Below are 13,106 nucleotides of genomic sequence, written 5' to 3'. Positions count from 1 at the left end.
AAATGCTATTTTTACTATATTATATTATATAAAATAAGGATATTTCAAATATCATATACATAGTTAAATCTAACTTTTGATAAAAGCATTATAAAGTTTTCGGTAAATTTCTGAGCTAAATGTATACTCTAAAATAACTTTTAAAAATCATCACTAATGGCGGTTGAACATGTTACATTTAACTGCAGTTAATACAACGGAAAATTTCGTGTTTGAAAAGTGAGCCGCAAATACGGAAAATTTCCGCACACAATACATCCATACATCCATACATGGGTATACGGATACTTTCCGTGGAAATATCCGAATATTTTTCCGTTTTTTAACGGAAATTTTTAACAGTGTATGTAATAGTAGGTGTAGCAGGACGCAATAGCAGAGAAATAATAACAAGTTTAAGCGTGACTGATGTATTAATCGCACCACATCAAGCTAGTCAACTTGATTTAGATACTATACAAGAATTACATACTTAAATAACTAAAATTAGAGACTTCAACCCAAGTTTAAATGAATATATATTACATACAATGGCAAACACTAATCCTGTAGTTAAAATAAATGAACGTAAAGAATTTGAAGGGTATTTATTAAATTTTCCTTCATTAAAATTACTAAACTCATGCTGTTATTATAGAAAGATATATAGAGATGTAATACCTTTGGGAAAATCGGTAGTAGAATCAACTAATTTATTAGCTAATAAAGAGATACAAGAGTTAATAAAAGAGGTATTTTAGAAATGGCAATAAAAAAAAAAACGTATTTCAATAGGTAGTCGTTCGCAAGCAATAGAAAGCTTAGCAAATGAACTTGCAGATCGACCATATGGTAAAACTTTTAGTGAAAACACTATTGAACGTACCACTATTACTTTATCTACATCAGTACTTTTTCAATTAGAGGATATGGCTAAAGTTAACAAAAGAAATAAAAATGATTTACGTTCTGTAAGTGCTATCATAAGAAACTGTATCAAAGAAACTTTGAATCTATAATACTTCATACTTATGAAGTATTATGTATTACTTATTCTATATGACATTAATCTAGGTACTTATTGTTTAAAAAGTATGGTATTTATATATCTCTAAACTCATATCCAAAACAAACATAATCAATGACAAATAATATAACATATCAACGCTCGGCCAGAAATGTTCTAGACTTAGGTGTTAGAGATGTTGCTAAACTTCTTAAAGTGAGTAAAGCCACCGTTAGTAAAGCTGAACTAGGAAAAACAAGAGACTTTTTTTTTAAACATAGTGCAGCTATAATAGATTTATTTAATAATAATTCTTTTACGTTTCCTAATGAATATATGATTCGCCTTCTTCCAAAAGAAAGAATATATGATGTAGGTCTAAATGATTTAACTACACTTTCGCGTTTTCAGATGAAAGGAGCGCGGCAAATTAAGTCAATATCAATTAGCACAAATAATCAAAGTTGATAAAGATATTATTGTAAGAGCAGAATCTATTATTAATCAAAAAAACGTAAAACAATTAGACAAATTACTTATAATTGAAATAAAAAACTTTCTTTTAAAAAACAATATAGAGCTCCACAACCCATTTTCTATATTCTTTAAAAAATATATAGACAATAGTTTAAATAAATGATAACGTCACCTTCAGTTATTAATAAAAAAAAGGCGCTAAGAACACAAAGGTTAACACCCATTTTTATTCTTTGATATAAGATGATCTTTTGCGGGATTCTTACTTATAAGTAGAATGATATGACATTTCATAAAATAAGTCAAGTATCCTTTGCATTTTAGCCCTATAACAGGGACAAAAAAAGCAAAAATTAATCCCTATTCGAAAGTAATTCTCAACCACTTACCGTAAACAATCAATTACCTTTTAACTTTCACAATCATACCACCTCTGATCTTATTAAGTTTCTATCTCCTTTAGAGACTAAATCCTATACTCCAATTACCTGTTGTGTTCTAGACCCTATATTAACTACTACTAACCTTACGAGCTACGAATAAATCTACTACATACTTGCGGATAGTTTAGCCGTCATTAATATAAAACCAAGGCGGTAGAAGATTTTGTGCTCTACCGAGCGAAAATTAGGCAGTACGTCTCGGTTGCTCTAGATCGTTAGTATTTACCATGCAAAGTAGTTTAGTAAAAAAGGATATTTTCTTATTGATAAAAATAAGAATAAACTAGGTTTAAACAAAAGAAACGTTATTACTCTCACTCTACCTAGTTCAGTTTTTAATAATTTAAACGAAAAATACCCCGATAAAACAGGAGAGCATTTGCCTTATAACAATGCTATCGAGTGTAAGCTTGCTTATTTAGATAGAACCAAGCTATTAAAATTAACCTACTTATTAAAATTAACTACAATCTCTTAAAAATTATTACTTCTGATACTTCCTTAAATACAAAACAGAAAGTTATGAGGCTTAATTTTTATATATTAGGCTATAAAAATTATGTCACAAAAACGCTATTACTGCGCTAGTTCCGATAATGCTCCCTACTATAACTTTTCTTTTATTTCTTCTTATAGAGAGATTGCCGATATTTTTTCTTCCAATCGAAAAGACATATCAAAATCCATAAAAGCTTTGGAAAAACTTGGGTTTATTAAGGCTAAAAATATTTACATTAGAAAACAAGGTAACAAAGATAAAGCTAATATTTTTACCTGTGGTGACAGTACAATGAATAATAACTGTGATTTAGCCTAAAGACAAGATAAGTCTTTATGGAAAATCACCATATCTTTGCCTAATGAATATATTTTAGAATTTGATAAAGTTAAAGATTGTACTTACTTAATGAAAATTAGAGCTGAGTTTGTTACTAGCCCTAATAACTCAGGCGAGAACTATTTTGTACTTGATGATATAAGGTTTAATCTATCAAACGTGCAGGTGGAAGCTTTTAAAAGCTATCACCTGTCCTGATACGCAAGAACAGGATACTACAGGTAAGTTAGATCAAGATGCATTACGCTTTAATAAAAGCGATAACGGTACAGGAGGTGAGGGAATAATTGTTATTTGTACCAATACCGATAATACTCAAAGTAGTTTAGATCATAACAATGATTATTCTAAAAATAAAAAAGAAGTAGAAGAAAAAAGCATAGGTGCTAAATCTGACCCTTATGTCGCAAAATCTGTACTGTATATAAGTAAATACTTTAAAGAAAAAATAAAGATTATTAAAAGTAACTTATGGGCTTCACCTAAAGTTACTTTTAATAATTTTTTAAAGTAATTATTTATTGATACATATTCTTTTATTACATTAAACTTTTTTTACATAAAATACATTCAACAGTCAACATTTTTATAAGAGAGTTTGTTTGATTGCTGGTAACTAAGTCTTCGGGTATCAAAGGTTCATTACATTTTTGGCATTTTTGGCAGTTTCATTAAGGAACTTAATTTTAATAATCTCCACTAAACAGAAAAAACAAAACAGATGTTCACATTTTTTCAAAGATATGGGTTGCTTTGGTATTTTACCACATAAACTGCAAATGCATAGGTGTAAGTAGGAGTTAAATTCATTTAAGAAATCGTTATTGTATATTTCGAAATTGTGTAATGTCAAAATATTTTCCTTTAAAGTACTCAACATAGTAAAATTCCAAACCTTTTTGCCAATTCTAGGACGGCCAATAAACTTATTTTTATTCCTTATTTGGGAATTTGAAACAATAACACCTTGACTCAGTTTTTTTTACCTGATGGCAAGTATAGCAGTCATCACAATGAGGTGTCCGCTTTGTACATAAAAGCAGAGTAGTTGATGACATTCTTTTTATTACAGTGTTAATTGTTTTGTAACATTTGGAACAAATTTGTGAAGGATGAACCCCTTCTAAATCTGTTAATTTGATGTAAAAATATCTTGTCAATTTTATATTTTTGGATGGCTCCAATTGGGTACAAACTCTGCAAAGGAGATTTAAATTTATGATATGCAAATCCATCTAAAGAAAAAAAGTTAACAAATAATTTTTAGATAAAAAATGAAACTAAAATCAAAATTTTTGTTGGAATTACTAAAATACTAAACTTAAATCATAATTTAGCTTTGTAAATTTAATTTAAAAAATAACAAACTTTTAATAAAAATTTCAATTGTATTTATGAACCACTTTAAAGTGAGCCGTTTGAGAAAGAATATTATTGAAAATCATACTTGAAAATAATAAAAATAGTAGTCTTAACTTTTTTCGGTTATTTTTATAGTTTTACATAAAGGTATGGTTTTGCATAAAGCTCATTTTTTACTGACTTTGAGGCGGATGACCTAAATACACATTTGCCAAGAAATCTTTATAAAAAAAAAATAAATTCAATTTTATAGATAAAGACAGTATTGTGCTATAAATAATTTTTTTAAATTAATTATAAATTAAAATATTGTAACCTTTTAATGTTGATTTTTGAATAAGAAAAAAAATTATGTCCTGAGATAAGTTAAAAAAAATAAAAACATTTAAGATTTATGAAACTTTTTAAAAAAATTCTGAACAAGTTTAACGCTCAAATATTTAGAAAAATCATTTTGAAAATATACAATATACAATACTATATACAAACCACAGCATAATAACTTTAAATGTAAATCAGTTTTATTCGTAAAATTATACATATACATATTAAATTTAGTTGTTTTTATAAAAAATATACTACCAATATTATTATTTAGCTCAAAAAACATTTATAAACTTAAAAAATAAAATCAAATAATGCAAATAAAATTGTTGCTAAGAAAAGTTAATTCTGTTTCCAAGATTTACAGCTATTTTGAAAATTCTTTAAATATGAAATATGCCAACGCGCCTGCGTATAATAACCTGGCTCTTGTGAGTTATGTTTGAACGACCGTGCCTGAAGAAAATAGCCTCAAAACAACATCTCAGTCTCCTAGTTCTACCACTACTGGTGACGTTCAAATAGATATAAATGATCCTGCACTATGGCCAGTTCCCCTTAATTCTAAAATTCGTGATCACATAATGTATGTAGGATTTGATGTAGAATCTCGCCAAACAAATGTTATTAAGTTTCCGTGAGATTATAACAATCGCTGTTTTTCGAAATCATTATTGTACAGAAAATTAAATAACGGTGAATCTTATTTGCAAACCTGGCTACTATATTCATCAAGTTCCTATAAAATGTTTTGTGTTTGTTGTAAACTTTATTATTCAAATAAAACTAAATCATCATTGGCCACTGTTACTATTGGCCACTGATGGAATCAATACCTGGAAACACATTACTGAATATTTGAAATCGCATGAAAATTCATCCGAACATTTAAAGTATTTTGGTAATTGGTTTGAAGCTAGGTTCGTAGGCTTAAAATAAATAAAACTATCTTTAAAAATTGGCTATCTTTAATTCAGGGACATGTACAGGAAATTTTTTGATTAAGCCCAAAAAAAAATTATGCCCTCTTCCCCTCCCATTTTTTTTTTTTTTTTTTTTTTTAGTTTTGGCCGAATTAAGTGTATTTTATAGAAATGTTTAAAAAAAAGGACTTATAACATTTCTAAAATAGTCACTAAAGCTGAATTAATGATTTTTGCAAATTTCAAAAAATACTTTTTTTAAATACTCGGCTAATGTATAATACACAACTTATAAATTTTTAAACAAGATTTCTGTACTCTCAAGTCCTTAATACAAGGGGAGTGGGAATAAAAGGGTGGGTGGGAATTTTAGTCCAGATCTAATAAACGAGGGAGGGAGTTTAATAAAAGGAAGGGGTGGAATCTTTTTTATGTTACAGCATAAGTATTTTTTTAAAAAAATTTCAGTTTATAAATCCACACAACTAATTTATATAAAACACGCTCAAAACTATTTCATTGTAGTGTGACTTGCAGTCAAATGTGCATTTTCCATCAGCTGTTTTATAATAATTTCAATTTAATATGCTAGTATAAGTTTTATACTTTGATGAGAAATAAGCCAAAATGCTCATTTTTTATTTTTAAAGCCTGTTTACACTGAAAGTTTTTGTTTCTATTAGTGACAGAAATAATTATTTTCTAATTTTTAACGATGATTTTCACTAAATTATATTTTTTTTAGAACAAGTAAAAATTATTAAACTTAATAAACTTAGGCTGGGTGGAAAAATTTTGCAAAAATTAATAAACTTCCCCCACCCCCACCCCCTTTTATTAAAGACTCGAGAGTAGGCAAATTCAAGACATGATATTATCATAAAAAAATCAAATAGTTGGCACAAGGCCTAATAAATTTTATCTATAACAAAAATCCAACGTATAATGTACAAAAGACGGCATCTTTAATTATTAACTAACTGGGAACAAAATTTTTAAATTTTAAGTTCATAATGACTGACAAAGACCACGTCCTAACACTATCTTGCAAAAGCTCTTAATTAAAATATTTAATTGTGTAAATTATTTTAATATAATTTTATAAATAACTTTTAATTGTAAATAAACTTTATAAATACTTACTAAGAATCACAAAAAACTTATTGTAATAACTGTAAAATGCCAAATAATGTTTTTACAAAGATGTCTGAAATGAAAATAGCTTTTCAACAAATGGTAGCTAAGACCTATTTTGAAATTATACTTTTATCATATTTGAGTTTTATTTAAAGCACAATTCACAAGTATTAATAACAAACTTGTTAAAATTTTGTTTACTATCTATTAACAACTCTATGTAAAAAGCAAAACTAAACCATTTAGACTTTATCTACCATTTTGCTTTGCAACTTCTTCTTACCATTCTCTTACAACGTTTTAGGCATCTTAGTAGAGAAAAGGTTTGTTGCTTATATTGTTTCAGTATTATTAGATTAGAGTTCATTTTTGAAATTCAGCCAGTTAAGTGGAATTCAACCAAATTTTCAACAGGTTCACGTAATAAAGCTTTTGGTTTGGTAATAATAAATAAGCCTAATAAACCCATGTAGAAAACAATATTGGCGCAATATTGTAAACTATATCGCGCCAATATTGCATTGTGAACATTTTGCCGATATTGGCCAATATTATTGGTACAATATTACGCCAATATTGCTAAGTCAGCATTAGCCAATATTGGCAGTATAATATTGCGTCAATATTGTACCGCCGATATTGGCCAATATTGGCAAAATGTTCACATTGCAATATTGGCGCGATAATGTTTAAAATTTTGCGCCAATATTGTAAATAATATCGCGCCTTTAATGAGGATATAATACTGGCTAATATTAGCGTATTATAGTTTACAATAATATACAAATGTTTTGTGTATTTTCGATTAAATTTTTATCATTAAAAAATAATAAAAACTTTTGTTTTCTACAAATTTTTAATAATTAAAATTTATAACAGTTTTCTTGTTTAAAGGATACTATAGTACCAGGCTGCATTATTCTTTTGAGTTAAACAGGTTATAGTCTAGGAGATGATTTTTAAGTACATTTTTGGAGTACTTTAATGAAACCTGTCCAAAAGAGATAATAACAACTAAGTCAAAAGCAATTGCTAACCGTGGATGGATAAATCGTTATTAAAGTGCTCAAAAAAAAAAAAAAAACTTTACAATAAATTTTTGAAAAATAGAAACAATGATAATGAAAAAAATTACAAAAATTATAAATTTTTTTATCAAGATCTCATTAAAAATGCAAAAAAAAAATATTACAGTAATCAAATTAACAAATGCAAATTTGATAGCAAAAAAACATGGTCCATCATTAATCTCATAATGGGAAGAGAAAAACTAAATTCACCTTCTCTTCCTAAACGAATTGTTTTTGAAAATAACGATATATTTTGTCAAAAACTAATTTCAGAAGAATTCAATAAATATTTTACAAATATTGGTCCTAATCTTGTAAATAAAATTGTACCAACATCTGTATCATTTAAAACCTATCTTAAAACCACGAATAACGTTACCATGCTTGATTATGAATTAGGCTATGAAGAATTAGAGGCAGCCTTTGCCTCCTTAAAAAAAAAAAAGGCTCCAGGATTTGATGAGATATCTAGTGATATAGTTATTGCAAACAAACACAGTCTTAATAGACCCCTGATTCATATACTTAAGCTCTCATTAAATTCTGGGATATTTCCGGATGTACTTAAATTGGCAAAAGTAATTCCATTATACAAATGTAATGATCATTCTGACATTTCAAACTACAGGCCTATATCAATACTTTCTGTATTTTCAAAACTCTTCGAACGTGTAGTTTATAATAGAATCTATGATTACTTCATTAAAAACAATTTTTTTTACCCAAATCAGTTTGGCTTTCAAAAAAATCTCTCTACAGAACATGCAATCATTGAAATAGTAAATCAAATAACTAATGGTTTTGAAAATAATAAATTTACTTTAGGAGTGTTTCTTGATTTATCAAAAGCATTCGATACAGTGGACCATTGCATTCTATTAGATAAATTAAGGCATTACGGAATAATAAATAAAACTTATTATTGGATTAAAAGCTATCTTACAAACAGAAAACAATATGTAAATAATGTCCAATCTGGAGTATTAAATGTCATATGTGGAGTCCCGCAAGGATCGATTCTTGGTCCACTTCTTTTTCTAATATATATAAATGACTTTTGTAATGCATCTTTAAAAATGAACTCGGTCATGTTTGCAGATGACACAAACTTATTTCTCACCAACAACGATATCAAAAAATTATATGCAGACATGAATATTGAATTGTGTAAAGTAAACAACTGGTTTAAGGCAAACAAACTCTCACTTAACGTTGAGAAAACAAAGTATATACTATTTCACAAAAAAACACAAGAAGAAAATCTTCCTCTCAAGTTGCCTAACCTATCTCTAAATGATAAACTAGTAAATAAGCAATCCAATATAAGATTCTTAGGAATCATTGTTGATGAAAAATTATCCTGGCTTCCACATATAATATATATCCAGTCAAAAATCACCAAAATAATAGGTTTGATGTATCGAGTTCGCTCCTACGTCAATAAAAATAGTCTTAAATTAATCTACTTTGGGCTAATTCATAGCCTCATCAGCTATGCAAACATTTCATGGGCAAGTACTCAAGCGGCAAAGATTAAAAAAATTTATAGTCTTCAAAAACATGCCTGCAGAATCATTTACTCAAAAAATAGGTGTGAACACGCTAAGCCCTTAATGAAAGATATGAAAATGATGAATGTGTTTGAAATAAATATCTACCAGCATTTAATTTTCATGTATCGTTATAATCACAATATCTCTCCTATAAGCTTTAATAACAAGTTTAAAATAAATAAAAATGAAAGCTATAATCTTAGAGCGAATATGTCCAACACATATAAACTGCCTCGGATAATAAACAAATATTCAGAGTACAGCATTCTATATCGAGGTCCAAAAGTATGGAATACTTTTCAAAAAGGATTTTAAGGTACGGTAAATTCGCTAAGTTCATTCAAGTTTTTAACAAAAAAAGAAATTTTTAAAATATAAGAAACGTTTTTGGTTAATGATACTTTGAATAATTTCTCATAAATCTGTTTTTGTTTTATTTCTACTTTTGTTGGTTGCTTATCAATTTTATTAGCGAAATACGCGTTTTATTACGATATTTTATTGAAATTTTATTACGCATATTGTAACATATTACGATATTTTTTTGAAATCTTGTTATAGGGGCTCTATGAAAAGATTGTGATAACGTACTGTCATCCTCATCTTCTTTGAGCCCCTATCTGTTTTACTTATTTTATTTATTGAAATTTTATATTACGAAGTTGTAAAATCTTATATTATATTAAAACAGAGAAAAAAAAAAAAAAAAAAAAAATGACAATGATTATAGAAACATGCTTTAAGAAAAAAAAAATTGTAAATCATTGAATTTATTTAAAGTTTTATAAAACCGGTACAAATGAAAAAAAAGATATAGAGTGCTCCAAAACCAAAATATAACAAAACAAAATAAATGCTATTTAAATAGAGGCACAAAAAAATATGTATATATATTTATAAACTACTGTATTATACTCTCACTATCAGATAGTGGGCATTGACATTCATTATTTTGCCGATACTTATTTCATTGCTCAATATTGGGCGTTGCTCAGTAATGGTTCTATTTTTTCTTCCGTCATCTCTATTAATGGCAGCCGCCAGAAAGCTGCCAATTTTTTCTTTAATACTTTTGTCAGTAGCGGTTTCAAATTGAACGAATACAACGATAAATACTTGAAAAATTGACGAACTATTAAACTCTATACAACTCTACAAAATGTTTTTTTTAAATCATCACAATATAATTTTGAAATATATAATTTTTCACGCATTAAATTGTAAAATAATTAGCTTTTACTAAAGTATTTGTTTATTAAAGGAAATGGGATGTAGAATACAAATATTGTGTTTTACCTATAATGACCTTGCAGGACGTTTTTGTTTCCTTCCATACATTGAGTTTGACAAACATACTTCTTTGGCTGTATTAAGATTGCTGTTGTAAGTTGTTTGTAACCATCTCCTCCAACCGATGCAAGAAAGTTTATCGAAAATAAAAAAATAAATGTAATATAATTGGTTGTAATAAAAGTTTAATGGCTCCTCACATGTGTATGTTTTAGACAGGTTTCCAGAATGTGATATTGTTATTAAAATATAACATCGTGGAAGAGAAAAAGCAATTGGTTACAAATGGATGCAATTCCAGAGGACAACCTTTTTTGAAGATTAGGACTGATTTTTTAATAAAACTTTTATAAAGTGATAAGACCAGGAAGAATACTATCCAGAATTCCATGCAGGTTTGTGAGCTTCTCCTACCCTTGACTATAATTACACAGTAGTATAAAATTCTCCAAAATAGGTTGTATTTACCACAGCAAAAAGCTGTGGTGAGTACACCCTAAAGATGTCATTTCTGAGATTAGTAGTCATTGCTTCACGAAATACATTCTTAACTGGGCATAAAAGATAAAAATCACAACAAAATGCAATAGGCATTTATATAAAACATTCTCATGTACAACATAATTATAATCAATTATGAATCATATTGCTTATATGTATCATATGAATGTTTTATATGTATTATATCCAAAATTCATTAATGTATTAAATCCAAAACTATTAACTAACATCAATTCACTGATACATACTATCGATTCATAAGGCGTCTTTGTTCCATAATTTCTCTTCCAGGTTTAAAAAATCTTTTTTCCTCTTAAACCGGCAAATAAATTCAAAGAGATGGTCAAGCAAAACTTTGATTGCTGTAAAGGGAAACTGTAAAGGGAAACACTTAACCCTAAAACACTAAAGATTTCTTCAATCTTTGAGAAACTAATAGACAATCTCATCAGTGTCACTTTTTTTGTAACTTGTAACCTTTTAAGCTGGAGAAATAGTTAATTCTTCTTCATCGCTATCAACAGCCGTTTCAACGCTTGATGTATACTCTAACGTTTCTATCCGTTTTAAAACAGTTTCATAACTGTCAAAAAAATATAAAGAAAAGATGAAACCATATTAGACAATGAACAGTTACTATATTTGCGTTAAGCATAGCTGTTTAGATCATTAGCATCTTGCATATATGTAACTTAAAACTAATCAAACAAAAACAATATTGTAAATAAGACAATTAACAAAATAATAAAAAATTCTTACTTTCAGCTGCTTCCAGTTATTTTTAGAAGCGTGGCTTCACGTATGGCAGCCTAAAAGCAAGATGCTTGCAATTGATTTGGCCAATAAACCAAACTTTTATTGATCAGCCATGAAAAACAGATTACATTAATAGTACACATGTTGTTGTTTTTCATTGAAAAATTCAGCCAGAGCAAATTTTTTAAACTTTATTGCCATCTTCAGTTAAACGGTACAACAGCTAAAAAAATCATAAAAAATAAATATATAATATAAAAAAACTTAAGATGAACTTTTTTTTTTCAGATTACTATTATTTTTAACTGAAAATATTAGTCTAAAATTTATTGAGTTTTATTTCTTAATGTAAAATGTAATCGCTTTTTATTTCAAGTAGATTATTGGTTAGTAAAAGAAAGTGAACTTTAAAGTTTGTGTGGTTTGGAAAAGTTTTCATAATAAATTTTTTTTTATTTAAATGTGATATTAAGGAAGAGTTAAAAATATCTGTCTCGACTTTATTTTTATCAGTGTTTCCCTTCTCCATTATAGTGGGCCTTTACTACAGCTAAAGAGCCCTAGTAAATGCACCCTAAAGAAATCCAACTTGAGACTCTAAGTAAACCTTTCTAAGTAAACTTGACATTGAAGTATTTTAAAATATCTTTAGGTAAATAATTATTATAAGAGTTTTGATATAACGTATTGCTACTATTATTATTGTTATTATTATTATTATTATTGTTATTATTGTTATTATTATTATTATTATTATTATTATTATTATTATTATTATTATTATTATTATTATTATTATTAGTAGTAGTAGTAGTAGTAGTAGTAGTAGTAGTAGTAGTAGTAGTAGTAGTAGTAGTAGTAGTAGTAGTAGTAGTAGTAGTAGTAGTAGTAGTAGTAGTAGTAGTAGTAGCAGTAGTAGTAGTAGTAGTAGTAGTAGTATTGTTAGTATTAATAATGTCGTAGTGTTATTATTAATAATAATTTCCTAAGAGTGTTATTATTAATAATAATAACACTCCTAAGAATAAGAATTATGGTGACTGTATTTTAACTAAGTAACTAATTTTACAAAATAAAACTTCAAGTCTGCAGGTACTTTTTTAACCTGACTTATTTGAAAACTTAAAAACTGCTATAAACGTCAATAAAAATCCTAAAGCTTTTTTTCATACATAAAATCAAAAAAACTTTTAATAAATATCGTTCCTGAAATAGTTCACAATAAGATAGTTTCCAAATTTTCTTGCCACAACCCTAGAACGCAGCTATAAGTTTTAAGTTTTAGCACTTAGCAAAGACTGTTTACCACCTAAGATTTTTCTCTCCATACTTGATATGACTGTGTGTAATGAAACAAAAAAATGTTGCCTTAGCTTAGTTCTTCATTTAGTATATTCGTAACGGTGACAGGGCAATTCAGTACACGGACAATTCAGTACACGGTCAG

Source organism: Hydra vulgaris, chromosome 15 (assembly GCF_038396675.1).
Source record: "Hydra vulgaris chromosome 15, alternate assembly HydraT2T_AEP".
Taxonomy (NCBI): Eukaryota; Metazoa; Cnidaria; class Hydrozoa; order Anthoathecata; family Hydridae; genus Hydra; species Hydra vulgaris.
Note: the sequence above shows the minus strand (reverse complement) of the source record.